The sequence below is a fragment of the Nansenia antarctica genome, assembly GCF_963989245.1.
Source record: "Nansenia antarctica genome assembly, chromosome: 1".
Lineage (NCBI taxonomy): Eukaryota > Metazoa > Chordata > Actinopteri > Argentiniformes > Microstomatidae > Nansenia > Nansenia antarctica.
The window spans coordinates 77090275-77105889 of record NC_137674.1 but is presented as its reverse complement, the minus strand read 5'-3'; positions in this window follow the sequence as shown (position 1 = coordinate 77105889).

Genomic DNA, 15615 nt, shown 5'->3' with positions numbered 1-15615 from the left:
GTGTGTACCTGATGTAGCTCAGTCCGTCACACGGAGCGACCCACAGGGACGCGTTACTCTCTTGTCCCTTCCAGGTTCGACACATTCAGTCCATATTCCCCTTGTGCAGTCCCTTCTCCATGTGTATCGTAACCAGTAAATCGTGAGCTTCGAATGATAAGGTTCTATCTTCGTTTAGGGTAGTTCAGAGATATTGAGCGTCAACGTTTTTACATTCCATTATGTTTTGTGAGATGGAACCTTTGTATTTGATGAAATACTAACTGAAAAATGTCAACATTTAAACCACACAGGCATTAATAAACACCTAATGGATCAGATTATGTAAAAAACTCCATTTTGACAAAAATGGAGATACAACCTTATAATTCTAACGTCACGAAATGCTCAACTCCTTCACTATGCAGCATAACAGCAGCTTTATGGGACACATTATTATTCCTCCCAAAAGAAAGATGGAGATGATGACACAAAATATATATTTTATAGTATTCATCAGCTGAAGACATTTTAGCAGGTTGACGAATTTGGTTTTTACACATACTGTATATATATATATATAAAAGTGACATGTAAAAGATAATCTCAATTATTGTTTTACCTGCGTAATAAAAAAATAAAAACACTCTCCACGTTCGGGTGGATAGAGAACCACCTTAATAAGAGAGACTGCAGAATAGGCATCACCCAGCTGCAGTAAACAGTGGTGGAAAAGGATGCATACCCTACCCACAAATCCCTGTTTTATTGGAAGGGGGCCTAATTATTAGGATGTAAGTCTCTGACTGGAGGGCCGTCTCCTGCTTGACGTTCCACTGTTTTATATTTTATATTTATTCTCCTCTGCAGTCGCAGCAGCAGCAGCGAGGAGCAGGCTTTATTACATCGCCTACAGGCTGACTCAGCCCCAGCACAGACACACACAGACACACACAGACACACACAGACACACACAGACACACACACATACATACAGATACACACAGACACACACAGACACACACACATACACACAGACACACACACATACAGATACACACAGACACACACAGACACACACACATACAGATACACACAGATACACACAGGCATATACAGGCAAATACAGGCACAGGCTCACCAGTCAGCTCAGCTCACGCTAGCGCTCACGCTACGCTACCCTACAGCCCCAGGACCAGATGAGTCCCTTCCACAGTGGAATTACTCCTCCTTAGTCCACCACCACCACCACCACCACCCACTCTCCACATGGGCCCTTGGGACCAAGGGAGGGGGGGGGGGATTATTATGGTAATACTATCGCCCATTGCCCCCTTCCCCTTCTCCTTCAGCACAGCTGGGTAGAACCATCATTACAAGTATTGTGGCAATCTGTTTGGGAGGGACACAGAAAAGGGGGAGGGTGGGGAGGATGAGTGCGGCATACATAGATCGCATAAAACATGATTAAAATGTGTGTGGGGGACCAGGAATAAAATGCAAAACTTGTTATGAACACCTTATATCAAGTCCCGTCAAAATGGAGGACATAAATCTCTATTTCCCACCTCTTTTCTTTTTTATTTTATTAAAGGCCTGTTTCATTGGTCCGGTCATATCTCAGTGAAAAGGCCTGTGGCGGATCAGGAATAAATAGGACATAAATGTAGTTTAATCTCTAATGTCTCGTACCTGCCAGTCCATATTGTAGCACGATGTCGCCTGTGACAGGAATCTGGCGGAATGCTCCGGCTTGGGGAATGTCTTGCTTTCACACAGCATTCTTATTGCAGCTTGAAGGCCTCAATACGTCAGTAACCACTGATTATAAAGCCTGTTGTGACCCCAGCAGCTCAACCATCCTAGCCAATCACATAACACAGACATCCAGGGACAGTCACACCTACGTATTTAGGAATGAGGACCATCTATTTGCAAAATGGTGTTCTCCCCTTGCCTCCCTCCCGTCAGTCTATCTTGCAATGCTAATACACAGGATAGCTGAAGCAATATGGAGGAAGCCTAGATGTGCTTTTAACTTGTAGTTCAGATCAAGGGAGATAAGGAGAGGAGACAAAGAAAGGAGAGAGGGAGAGGAAGCCTCTTAAATGATTGAGATGCACTCAGTATTTAACGGAGCTCATACAAGATACAAGATCCTTTTATTGCCACACAAGATTGGTGGGCATTGTTTTTCACCCACTATGGAGCTCTACAGTCATATACGGCAATGAGACAAAACAGTCAATTCAATTGCCCAAAAATGTCCAAAATGTAAATGTACATTTATTTCAATACAGTACAATTAAATACAACACAGTAAAATACAATACAACATAATACTATGAGTGGGTGAGGTGTGTTAAAATCCCTCTAAGTGATTGTTCTCTGACCTGACCAGAAGAGACAACCTCCATGTCTAGATTGTTATCAGATTAGACCAACGACAGGGGAGTCAATCACTCACTGCCCACTACACCAGCTCCTCCCCATCCCTCAAATTAACCACCACTTCTCTCTTCTTCTCTCTTCTCTCATCTTCTTCTTCTTCTTCTCTCTTCTTCTTCTTCTTCTTCTTCTCTTCCTCTCCGTGAAGGAACAGGCAGTGTTCGTTCAGTGTCGTCTGTCCTAAACGATATCATTCTCATTCAGGGGCAGGAGTATTTTTAGACGGCGACAGAGATATCCATTACACTCGTTTTACCCTCGCCCCCCTCCCCCCCCCACCCCATTCTATTTCCAGTGACTGTTTTAAAGAAAGTTCCAGGGAGATCATTGATAGAAGAGGGAATCTATAATATGGATGACAGGGGTGATGGGTTATTGAACAGTCTAAAGATGAACTATTAAAAATGCATATTACCTCATTATTTCATATGTTAACTCCTGCTCCTATATGTGCAGACGGGCAGTGCACAGTCGGTTTTTATTCTTTCTTTGACCTCAGAGAGGGCAGGTGGGGGAAGGAGGGGAGATGAAGAGAGGAGAGAGGAGGAGAGGGGAGGGGTCTTAGAAAAGTGCTACAGTACAGTGTCTGTAACTTCATCCTCCACTACCCCCTCCCCCCCCTCCCCCCCCTTCCCTCCCTCCCCCCTATTTGAAGGTGAGGGAACACTTAGCATTGCTGCTAACTCAACCGCGTTCGGTTGGTACAACACTACACTGTGCCTTCACTGTGTTGGTGTGACAAATTGATGTTGTTCCTTGTGCCTTGTGTTTAAAACAGCTACAGCAGGTGCGCCTCATGAAATATGTTGGGCAAACAAAACCAATATACTTACAAGACATTAGTCTGCACCTCCAACCTCCACCACACACACACACACACACACACACACACACACACACACACACACACACACACACAGACACACACACACACACACACACACACACACACACACACAGACACACACACACACACACACACACACACACACACACACACAAACACACACACACACACACACACACCAGGAGGCCTTATTAATTATTTGTGGCCACTTGACTTCATATTGTGCTGCCGGTGGCCTGGTCAAAGATTATAATTACCACTTCCCTGTTTGTATCATTTTCATCTCCTGTGCTTTTAGTGCAGTATTACTCTGAGTATCCCCTCACTCTCCCTCCCTCACTCCCTCTCTTCCTCCCTCTCTCCCGTACACAAGAACCAAAAGTGCAGGCACATCATTTATTGATAAGACAAAAAGAATGTAATGAAATTATCAATGTTCTTGAATTAATTATGAACATGATTAAGAAAGCTAAAATCTCCTGAGCCGGGATCTCATTACCCATGCAGTCTTAGGGATTGCTTTCATTCAGGGACGGAGAGGCTGAAAAAGCCACCAGCAGACCCATAGCCCACTTAGCCATCGCCGGGCTCCCAGCTCCCAGCTCCCTGTCTGCCGACCCGTCTCTCTCTCTCCCTTCACTGCTTCTCTCGGGCTAGGCTGGACGACGGGCCGACCGACCAGCTGACTGGCTGGCTGCATCTATCTACTCTACCCTGCTTTAGCCTGCTCTGCTTGAACGGTTCTGGCTGCCCCATGGCCTATGATGCCTGTGGAAGAAAGATATTCTTTATCTCAAGACTTTCCTGATGGTGTGTCTCTTCTCAGTCCAGACTCATCTAAACCAAATGCTAACTCAAGGTAAGAGAAACTCTCCTGACTATAGACTTTGGTTTGCTAGACGCTCTCTCTCCTTGCTCTCAAAGTACCTGAAGACCTGTTGTCCTCCATACTGGCTTGTTCTGTTTATTTTAAATCTGCTTAACTTGGTCTGGGATATGTGTTTCTGCAAGTGTTTAGTTTATACAATTGATTATGTTTGTAAATGTAGTGATTCTTTTATTGTGCTTGATTGTGTCTCCTACTGATTGTGATTACATGAGTATGATTGTAAATGTGATTCCTTTGGATGTATTCTGTGCCATAAACAGCACTAAGGGATATCATCATTTGTTGTTTTATGGAAATATGCTAAATGGGTTAAAAAATACACCCGTACAATAATTTGCAATTAAGTGGTTCTCTTAAAAATATAAATAAATAACAATGCACATTTTTGTCAATGCACAAGTCTTATTTTCCATTCTCTATGTTTTCCCTTGGTGATGCCAAAGTCATTCACAAACTGGTCATTTCCATATCGACTGCTTGCGCTGTACATTGTATGGCAGCTGACTTCAGGATTTATCACTACTGCTCTATAGAGTAAAACACAGTAACTACTCTTGTCTCTTATTGGATAAATCAATTGAAAGACCCATCTACCCCGGCTAAGGCCATTGGGTAGGGAGAAGGGGAAATGTAGTGGACTGGAATTGAGAGGAAACTACTTCAGTGTCCTCTTGTAGTATGTTGTCTGTGTTTAATTAAATTATTTTGAGTCATGTATTATTTCAGTCAGTTCCATGAATTAACACTTAGTCTAGGTCCTTTATTTTCAGAAATGTTATAGCAAAGAACTAAAGCACTTGAAAAATATATAAGCATAATCATTTCTAATGATGTGTTCTAAAATGACTTTATTTATTTGTATATTTATTATTGTAGATAAAGAGCTTTTAAAATGTGTTTTATTATTTTAATTATTATTATTAATTAATTAAAGTTTCAGTAGTGTTCAATATTTAATTATCCAAATATTATTTTGAATAATGATGATTGGAACAAGTTTTGGGATTTTGGATTTGGGGGTGTCATAAGTATTTTGGTGGTATTTGAATTTAAGTGGATTATAAAGGTAAAGACTAATTCTAATGTATAGAATTATAATATACAGTAATTCAGAAGTAGGCTCCCTATGGTCACATGGGAAAATGTATATGGGACAAAACTCCCCAAAGTATTGGTGTTTCATTACAGTATTCCTTTATCTTTCATTCTACTCACTCTCTTCATTCTCTCTCTCACTCTCTCTCTGCCTCTGCCTCTCTCCTGCTTTCTCTGTCTCTCTCTCTCTTGCTCTCTGTGGTGCTTTTTGTCTCTCTCTTTCGTGCTTTCTCTCTCTCTCTCTCTCTCTCTCTCTCTCTCTCTCTCTCTCTCTCTCTCTCTCTCTCTCTCTCTCTCTCTCTTTCTCTCTCCCCCCCCCCCCCCCCTCCTCTCCTCAGTCTCGCCCAGAACGAAGGCAAGCCTTGAGGCTCTGGAACATCTGACATACTACTGCATACTTGGGGGGAAAAAAAGACTTGAGCTCACTGGCTTTCATGCTGCTTTACATTTATGTGGAAAAGTATCTCTGAACCTGGGCGAGCGAAGCTGTGGGTTACATTACTATCAGACAAAGGTCTGAACAATTATGAGAATCTAATTCTGAAAACATTCTAGACAAGTTGCTAGATATGACAAGTAATTATTTCCTGAACATTCCCAAACAATGGCATTTGGTTGGAATGACGAAAGTTATTTTGGAAGTTGCTAAATAATAAAAATCCACAAAATACGCTGAATTGATGGCTATTATTTAGTTTGGATCTTCCAGTCGTAGACAAAGTAGTGTTGTTTGGAGCTGTCTTCGATATAATCTCTGCATGGCCAGACAAGCACTAAACCCAGTTTCACTTTTAGGCATCCATTAATCTCGCTATCGGAGTCCTCTCTCTAAAATAGAAAGCCTTGATAAAAAAACAATCATTTTAAGGGTGAGTTAAGAGCTTTGTTTTTCTGTAGTTATTCTTGGTATGGCTGCCGTTGTGTGTTGAGATCGGGAGAGAAAGAGAGAGAGAGAGAGAGAGAGAGAGAGAGAGAGAGAGAGAGAGAGAGGGAGAGAGAGAGAGATGAAGAGAGACAGACAGGCACAGAGAGACAGACAGACAGACAGACAGACAGTCAAACAGACAGACAGACTAACAGATAAACAGAGAGAGGGAGAGGGAGACAGGGACCTCTTCCTCCTCTCCTCCTCTGCCCAGGCCAGGGATTGATCCAGAGTATTGGATCGCACATAAAGCTGCTGTTACTGGATATTACCCTGCTGGAGCTATCGGCCTGCAGTGATGGTCTGGATAAGAAGTGCTTACCAGGGAGGATGTTGCTGCCTCTGCCTCTGCCTCTGCCTCTGCCTCTGCCTCTGCCTCTGCCTCTGCTGTTGCCTCCACCTCCACCTCCACCTCCACCTCTGCCTCTGCCTCTGCCTCTGCCTCTGCCTCTGCCTCTGCCTCTGCCTCTGCCTCTGCTGTTGCCTCCACCTCCACCTCCACGTCTGCCTCCACCTCTGCCTCTGCCTGCTTCAGCTGCTGTCTCTGCCTCTGCCTCTGCCTCTGCCTCTGCCTCAGCTGTTGCCTCCACCTCTGCCTCCACCTCCACCTCTGCCTCTGCCTCTGCCTCAGCCTCTGTCTCTGCCTCTGCTGTTGCCTCCACCTCTGCCTCTGCCTCTGCCTCTGCCTCAGCTGCTGCCTGCGTTGCTTCTTCTGCAGGGGAGATAGGGTTTCCCTGCCCCTCGGGGAACAACAACTAGCACAGCCTGCTTGGTCAGGAACTTTTTACCTCATCGAGTAAATTCTGGGCCTTATCAAGTTACTACTGAACCGCACAGATACTCAGACCGATTTCCTCTGCGTCGTTGGAGGAGGCTAGTAATTAGAATGCTTCTGCTTTCCATAGATAACAAACAATACAGATTTTTGTCACAGTGTGGGGTTGTGGGCCGAGGGAGGGATAATTATGCAGTAAAGAAGGGAGTAAGACGGTTGGTATTAAGTGCACTTAGCTGAAGGGGAAACTACATTGCTGTGAATATCACTGACCTAGCTGCTCTGTTTGGATACCTCTCCTTTCTTCTCACAAAGAGCGCTTTGAAATGATGCTGTTTAACATCTTCTGTGGCCATGAACTGAAACCGTTCATCGACTGTTAATATGCAGGTACAATCGACAGCTTCTACCATAATTACCCAAACAGGCTCACAGTATTAAGTCTTCAAACACCTACTGGGTCGGTTGAAGAGTGTCTAATTGAGCTGACTAAATGGACAACTCCCACTTCACCGTCCCAGGGCGCTCCACGGGCCTCTCCCCAGACCGTTTGAACCCCACAGAGAGAGAGAGACGGGAACGCTGTGCTGCAGAGCTGCAGTACCCAGCAGCCTCAGTGTGGCAATACCCAGGAAGCATCTGGCCCAGGCGGTGTGCCAGCGCACCAGCGCGCCAACCTTGCTATGACGGCCCAGATGGCAGCTAAGCAGCCTCATTATCGACACACAAAACTCTGATGCCCCTGCCTGGCGGGTCCAGTTCTACCAGGCTGAATGTTCCTCTGCGGGCGAGCGTGTAAGAGAGGGCCCCCTCTCCCAGCGCTGTAAAACTGTCAATTTGAACTTAGGGACTGACTCCAGCCATTAGGCTAGGAGTGAAGTGGTTGCCCAGGGCAGCCGTTGAAGAGCAGCTGTAGTGCCAGTCCTAGGTGGTCTCCTCTAAAGGAGAGGAGAGAGAGAGAGAGAGAGAGAGTTGGCACGTCGAACGACTGTAAATTGTTTTCGCTCATCACGTTCTCCCACCCAGATGTGTCCGCCCGACATCGTATTGTGTAGAGTAGACAATGATGATAACGTTTCTCGATTGTTTTTAAGCATCGGCCCTTTCAATATTGCTTTTCGGTGTAATATTCAAATGTTTGAAGGTCTGCCATAATCGTTTTTATCCTGCATTATTATCCTGCAGGGGCTTTGACTCATAAGCTACTGCTTCATATAACCATAGGTCACTCAGCAACGGTAAAGGGAAACTGCGGCTTATTTCAAAGACTACTTCAGACGATACTTCAGACGATACTTCAGAGAATACTTCTGGTTAGAGTCCTGCAACCTCCCTAATACACTGTAGTTTACTGTAGAGAGTCTGGCACCCTGTTCAACAGAAATGGCATGTTCTCTAATGGGAAAAGACCTAGGAGAGAGGGAGAGTGCCTGCTGGATAATGAAAGAGTATTCCTCATTCATGTGTGAATGTAGAGGCTGAGATATGTTTAGTGTGAAGAGTATTTATTATAGATTGGGACAGCTTGGTAAGTCTGTGATCCCTGGTGAGAACTGCAAAGTGAACTAAAGTACTGTCTGAGTACTGAGTTTGTGTGTGTATGTGTATGTGTATGCGTACACAGATGTAAGTAGGAATACTTTTGTCAATTTCTTTCTTCCATGGCAGAACAGATCAGGTTATCAACTCAAACAATTTAAAATAGCATCCTTGTATGTGCTTTGATTATTCTTAGGCTTCGGTTCCTGACATTGCATTTCAGCACAAGACATAGGGCATAATAGTTCAGGCATAATTCAAGATAATAAAAATAAAAAGAGATACTCCATTGAAACTGTGATTCAGTCCAGCACTTGCCCTTGATGGAATGTGTATTATCACACTATATGCATATATGTGACACGTTCTGGTGAAAAGGTCTGTATGACGGCAATTCCCAAGTCGAGCAAATGACCAAAAATATATTTTTTTCCCAAAAAATGTGTTTTCCGTTTTTCATATAACAAAAGTTAATTGTTGAAGAGCCCACTTGATATAACAAATAACAGTTTTAGGATCTCTAAATACTTATAATGTCTGAATTGGATTCACTCTATCGTCTGCCATAGGCTACTGGGTAAGAGATACAAGACTTGTAAACAAACTTTGTACACGTTTTAGGATGTGTGATCATCTAATTATGTGTACTTATGTGCTTTTAGCATGTTGATGTTCTATCAGCATGTTGTGATGTTATAAACATGCAGTTAGATGTCCATAGTGATGTTCCTTCTTAGCTGCTAGCTACTAGCAGCTGTTTTGCTTCAGAGGAAGTTTCTTTTGGTTTGTGGTGTACCAACATTCAAATAAGCATATCTTCGTTCCCTTAACTATTTTACATACCATTTGAAAGCTTACAATTTGCTCTTTCATAATCTGGAAAAAACAAAAAAATGACCTTGCCCTACTTGAGGACTTTTTCAGCAAACCCTGTCACATTATGTTTATTTAAACAGCGTAACATTGAAACTGTACACCGCAATTGTATGTTCCATTCCCCCATTTAGATTTCCTCTCTCTGATGAAGTGTTACCATTAGGGCACCCCCCCCCCGCCGACCCCCACCCCTAGCAGCAGAATGGTACAGAGTTGATAGAGATGGCCGTTTGAGCAAGGTGCAGTCCCCATAGTGATAACCTACTGACTCCAACATTAAAGACCTCACCACCGGAGTGGAGACTACATCTTGATGTATTGGCTGGTGTCAGGGAAGAGTAATGCCCCAGGCCTGAGCCCCATCTCTGTCTGGCTATCCCTCCCTGTAGCGCTGGGCGTCTATAGGGTCTGGTACCCCGGTGGGAGAACAGGGGGAGACCACCGGGAAGAGAAGAAGAGCCAGTTGAAGATATGTTAATATGTTTATGTATAAACATAACATTACATATGTATATGTTAAAGGGACAAAGTTTACCAGCGTTATGAGGACTGACACACACATGCATGCACAGTGCACACACACACACACACACGCACGCACGCACGCACACGCACACCCACACCCACACCCACACACACACACACACACACACACACACACACACACACACACACACAGATCTGACCCCAGATATACGTAGATATTGGAGTGGGTTTAGTGCATCTCAGTGTGGTCTCACTGTTCCTGTAATCCCTACCAGTGGCATCAACAGTGTTGAGCAAAACAGAAAATCTAGGAAGTATTTGTATTTCTATAATAGCCTTCAGTATGTCAGCCATGGCTCCATAAGATATTTCTATACACTAGTCGATATGTTTATGTATCAGAACTGGATCGAAAATTATTATACACTACAGCAGGTTCCAGAAACGGTGTCGGTCTCGGGGCGCTAAACTTCAGATTAATTAGCCACAATAAAGCTGGAAAGCCAGGATCATCCATCCCTCCTCCTCCTCCTCCCCCTCCCTCCCTGTCCCTTTCTCTTCCTCCTCCCCTCTTCTCCTCCCTCTCCCCCTCTTCCTCCTCTCCCTAAAGTGTTCTCCATCTGCTTTGGGGAGCTCTCCCCAGTGCTCTGCAGCAGGGGTAAGGATAAGCACACCATTTCCCTGTCAATACACTCCTATTAGCCCTAGCAGATCCATACATCACTGACTGGAGGACAGAGAGAGGGGGGAGATAGAGAGAGAGTGAGGGAGAGAAAGGGGAGTGGAGAGCGGGGGGGGGGGAGTGAAAGGGAGACAGAGAGCGATAGAGAGTGAAGGAGAGAGGAGGAGAGGCAGAGCAAGAGAGAGAGAAGAGGGGAGGGAGAGAGAGAGAAAGAGAGGGAGATAGAGTGAAGGAGAGAGGAGGAGAGGCAGAGCAAGAGATAGAGAAAGAGAGAGAGAGAGTGAAGGAGAGAGGAGGAGAGGCAGAGCAAGAGGTAGAGAAGGGGGGAGGGAGAGAGAGAGAGAGAGAGAGGGGGGATAGAGAGAGAGAGAGAGTGAAGGAGAGAGGAGGAGAAGCAGAGTGAGAGAGAGAGACAAGGGGGGAGGGAGAGAGAGAGAGGAGGGGGGATAGAGAGAGAGAGAGGGAGATAGAGAGAGGGAGAGAGAGAGAGGAGGGAGGATAGAGAGCAAGAGAGAGGGAGATAGAGATAGAGAGAGAGAGAGAGATGTGCTAGCCTGCAGCCTCGGCTTATCTTGGTAACAGCGTGGACCTGCACCCCGGCCGCTGCTCTCTGATTTATCAACCAGTGGGTTAATGAGGACTGGAGCCTGGCCCTGACTACTGCCTGGAGAGAGGGGAGATACAGGGGAGGAAGTGAGGGTTAGAGAGCGTAGGGAGAGACGGGGGAGATACATGAGAGGAGAGGTAGGGTTAGAGAGGGGGAGGGAGAAATAGAGAGAGAGAGAGGAGGATCCAGTGCTTTTCTATAGGCACTTCAAAAAGTAACGTTATTGCTACGCATAGCCTTTATTTTCTGAAACTGGAATATGCTCTCCTATTTGGACAGAAGTGAATCAGATATGACGTCTACATTTTGAAGAAGTATATTCATTCTCCACAGGGTCATGACCTGGAAATGATGCCTGCCCCCCCCCACCCCACCCCGGACCCCACCCCACCCCCACACCTATAGGCTAATCACTGGACTGTTTACCCTGTAATGACATGACATAACATAGGTTATTACCCTTTAATGACATGACATAACCGCACAAGTTATTTCGATGGGAATGACACTGGTGATGTCTCATTACTTTACACAGTAACAGCCTCCGCTGTGTGGAGGAGATTGACTATTGATTAACTCCTTAACTGTAGGAATTACCTCCACTGTTGGTGTGTGTCTGTATCTGTACTGGGAGGAGGTCAGCAGAGGGCAATATCAAGGGGCCATTCTGCTCTAAATGATATTGTTACTGCTAGATTAGAATAGGTATAGGGTGAGAAGGCTATAGGTAACAAATGGAAATCCATAAGACTACGCCCTTCGTTTTGGGAAAAGCTGTAGGGTCTAGACAGTGACATCCAGCAAAGATTTCCCCAAACTTATCCTCACTGTTCTACTAAACTACTAATGACACTAATTTCATCATTGGCCCGTTATGCTGTTTTCGGTGTCGCTAAGAACATATTTGATGGAAATCTGGCTAGCCAACTAGCATCCTCTGGTGTTGATGTTGAAATAACTTTGTTGTGATGCAACTGATTAGCACCTAACAGCTCCTCACAACAGAAGGTTCCCCACAATTCACTGTATGGTGTGTGTGTGTGTGTGTGTGTGTGTGTGTGTGTGTGTGTGTGTGTATTAGATAAGCATTGCTATTGACTAGTTGTTATGGAGCACAATGTAATGGGAATACAATATTTTCATTAACATTTGCTTGCAGCCTAAGTAGGCCATTTATCTGGCTAGGGTTTCTCCCTCCCTGTTCTGCATGTATACGGGTTCCTGCATACCCCACAGCTAAATGCCTTTTGTGTAGAGAATTTCTCTTGGTTTGAAATGCATACACACACACAAGCACACACACACGCACAAACACACACACACACACACACACACACACACACACACACACACATATACACACACACACACACACACACACACTCACACACACGCACACACACCTCCTTGATGAAAACATCTAGCATATGGTTGTATGCTTCATGTCTGTGTCCCCCAGCCAGCTTCCCATCTGCTTCAAGCACGGAACAGGGAGAGAGAGAGAGAAAGAGGCAGAAGAGAGAGACGGAGTGATATGGAGCAAGATAGAGAGAGAGAAGGGAGGAAGATATTGAGATAGAGAGGAAGAAAGAGAGAGAGATAGAGAGCGACAGGAATGAAAAGAGAAAGAGAGGGGGAAATGCGGGAAAAGAAAGACATAAAGAGAGAGTAAGAAGAGAGAGAGAGAGAGAGAGAGAGAGAAACATGTGGCAGCCTCTGGCAGGTGCGTTGTAGGTTCTGACTGTTAAGTACCAAGTAATTACCATGCCTGCGAGCGATCAGTCACCACACATCTGTAGCTCCAAACTCAGGGCCTGGGACCATGTCCTCTCCCTCTGATTTACCCTCTTTGTCTCCTGGTGATGTAGCTAAAACCCCCAGCACCGCACAGCACCGCACAGCACTGCACAGCACAACACAGCACAGCATAGTCAAACACTACATAGTTCAGCCCAGCCCAGCCTAGCCCAGCCCAGCCCAGCCCCAGCCCAGCCCCAGCCTAGCCCTAGCAAAGCACAGCACAGCACAGCACAGCACAGCACAGCACAGCCCCTGCATACTAAGAAAGCCTGGACTATGCCTTGTCATGCTGATAACTTTCGGCCAGTGATTCTAATTCACAAATCAGGACTGTAGCATCATGGACAGATCAGCCCATCTTTCCTGTTAAGCTGTAATTTCTCTGTTTCCATATCTACAATATGAGGTGGTATTTTTGGAGGGGTTTTCTCATCGCCTGCCGGAACTGTTTGTGTACTAAAATGCTGTCTCCTTCTCTGTGTATCGATCAGGAGGGAGGGAGGGAGGGAGGGAGGGGGAGGGGCAAGGAGGGGTTGGCAGAGATCCTTATCTGTCTCACAAGGACATCTGAGTCTCCAGTCCTGCAGATACCAAGAGTCCTGACCTTGGCTTCACTCCACTGAGGGGAACATTTTAGTGCCTATTTAAGAACATGACAATGCTTCAGTTAGATTCTAATGATTTTGAGTCATCTAACCCTCCCAGTAACACAGCAAGTTGTTCTTATACCTAGGTAATAACACACTACCTCATTACACTACTGTACATACAACATTGTCATGACAAAACCCCCACTGTAGCACATAAACAACAGATACATGTTCTATTTCTTCTCAAGAGGAAACTCTGATAAAGCATTCTCACACAAGTGATGCTGGTGATCTCAAAGCATACATCCTCCAGTCATTTCTCTCCCTCTGCTGTCCTTCAGATCACAGACTAAAACACAGAGGGATGTAAGAACCAACCCTATTTCATATTTCCACTGCTAGTATTTCTGATTGATATAATTTCACAGAGTTGGTTTGTTGAAACCAATCTTGTAGTTTTTATCTTATCGCTTTTAATCTTAGTAGTTTAATGTGTTTCCCTATACGTATACATATTTAAATTCATCTTTGTTCTGTCTCTGCCTGTGTGCCCTGTTTCAAATGAATCTACCCCTATGATACATTCATTATGATATCCCTTTGTTCTGGAATATTCCATTACTGTCGTAGAGACACTGGCTGACTTCATATTCATCTTTAGATCCTGAACCGTAATTAGTGATCTCTATTACAGAAGTGTCGCTGTGGCAAATGTAAGGAGGCTGATGGAGGAGATGATGATTTCTCATGGTCATTTGTTTTTACATTTTGTTGTGTTTTTACATTTTGTTGTGTTATTTATTGATAATTAGGATTCAGTCCATGGGCTTTTAGGCGGTCCCGACTGTAATGTGTCTCAAAACCTGCTGTTGAAAAGCACATCTTAGTTTTATAGCCGTGCCATGTGAAACGAGTTATTTTATGTTTTATGGTACATTATACTTAGCTGGCAAAAGCACAGTGGGCTATTAGGTTTTCCTGCACAGGGACAATGTAAGGTACAGAAAGACATGTTTTCTGATGAGTGTGGACACGATATTGCTTTGCTGCCGCTAAACACTAGCTAATCTTGTTTAGTCCAGCGCACCAACTGCTGGTCACTAGGGGACACTTAGGCCACAATCACCACCCTTTAGGATGAGGGTTAGTGGCAGCCCGCCCGCCCTCGCTAGCCAAGAGTAGCTAACACTGATATTACTCTAGTGTATGTAGAAGACCAACTCATCACATCAGCTACATAGCTACAGTGACATGCAGTAATGCTCTGGACAGGTCACAGAGAAGCCAGGGCAGAAAGTAGTGAAATACCCTGAAAAAGGGTCAAAGGGGGGGTTAAAAGTGTACACAAATACAAACAAATAAAAGCTGAGTATCTATATGTTAACCTCATAGTAACTGTTTGTTTTAATATCCAAATGTTTGATATGTATAGAGACAAAAGAAGAACATAATGTTTCACTGTCCCATTACTTATGCAGGGCACTGCCTGTAACAAGTCACATATTAGTAGGTTTGTAAGTGATTTAACATACAGCATGGTCAGGAGGGAGTAGAGCTGTCAATGCCGGAGAGCCTAAGGGAGATTGAAGAAGCCAAGCATATATCAGGGTAGACATCTCACAACCCTTCATATCCATCCCACAACAGCAGCACTCAAACCCTCCCCACCTTTCCCCTCCCTACCTTCCCTGAAAGGGTTAACAGCTCCCTGGTTGCTCCGTGTTCTTACCATCCATCATCTCTCAGGGTAACTGGATCATACCTCCGATCGCAGCCCAGATCTGATAGTAGTCTATTAATCTCCCACATTAAGGCAGGTCCATCTGAGAAGCGGGTGTCTGGGAGGAGCCATCCGTTCACTTGTTGTTTCGCTAAATCTGATTACACACGTAATGAGATGTCGCCAAGGGTCAGAGGCGGTATGGATTGGGTCTCCGTTGGTGCCTGTGATGTAGTATATAGCCTGATGGTGAATTCACATACTAAAAGTTAGTGTACAGTACCTGAGAGTGTGTGTGTGTGTGCTGTATTATTGTGTGTATTATTATGGGGTGTCGGTTGTGTTGCCTGTGTGGCT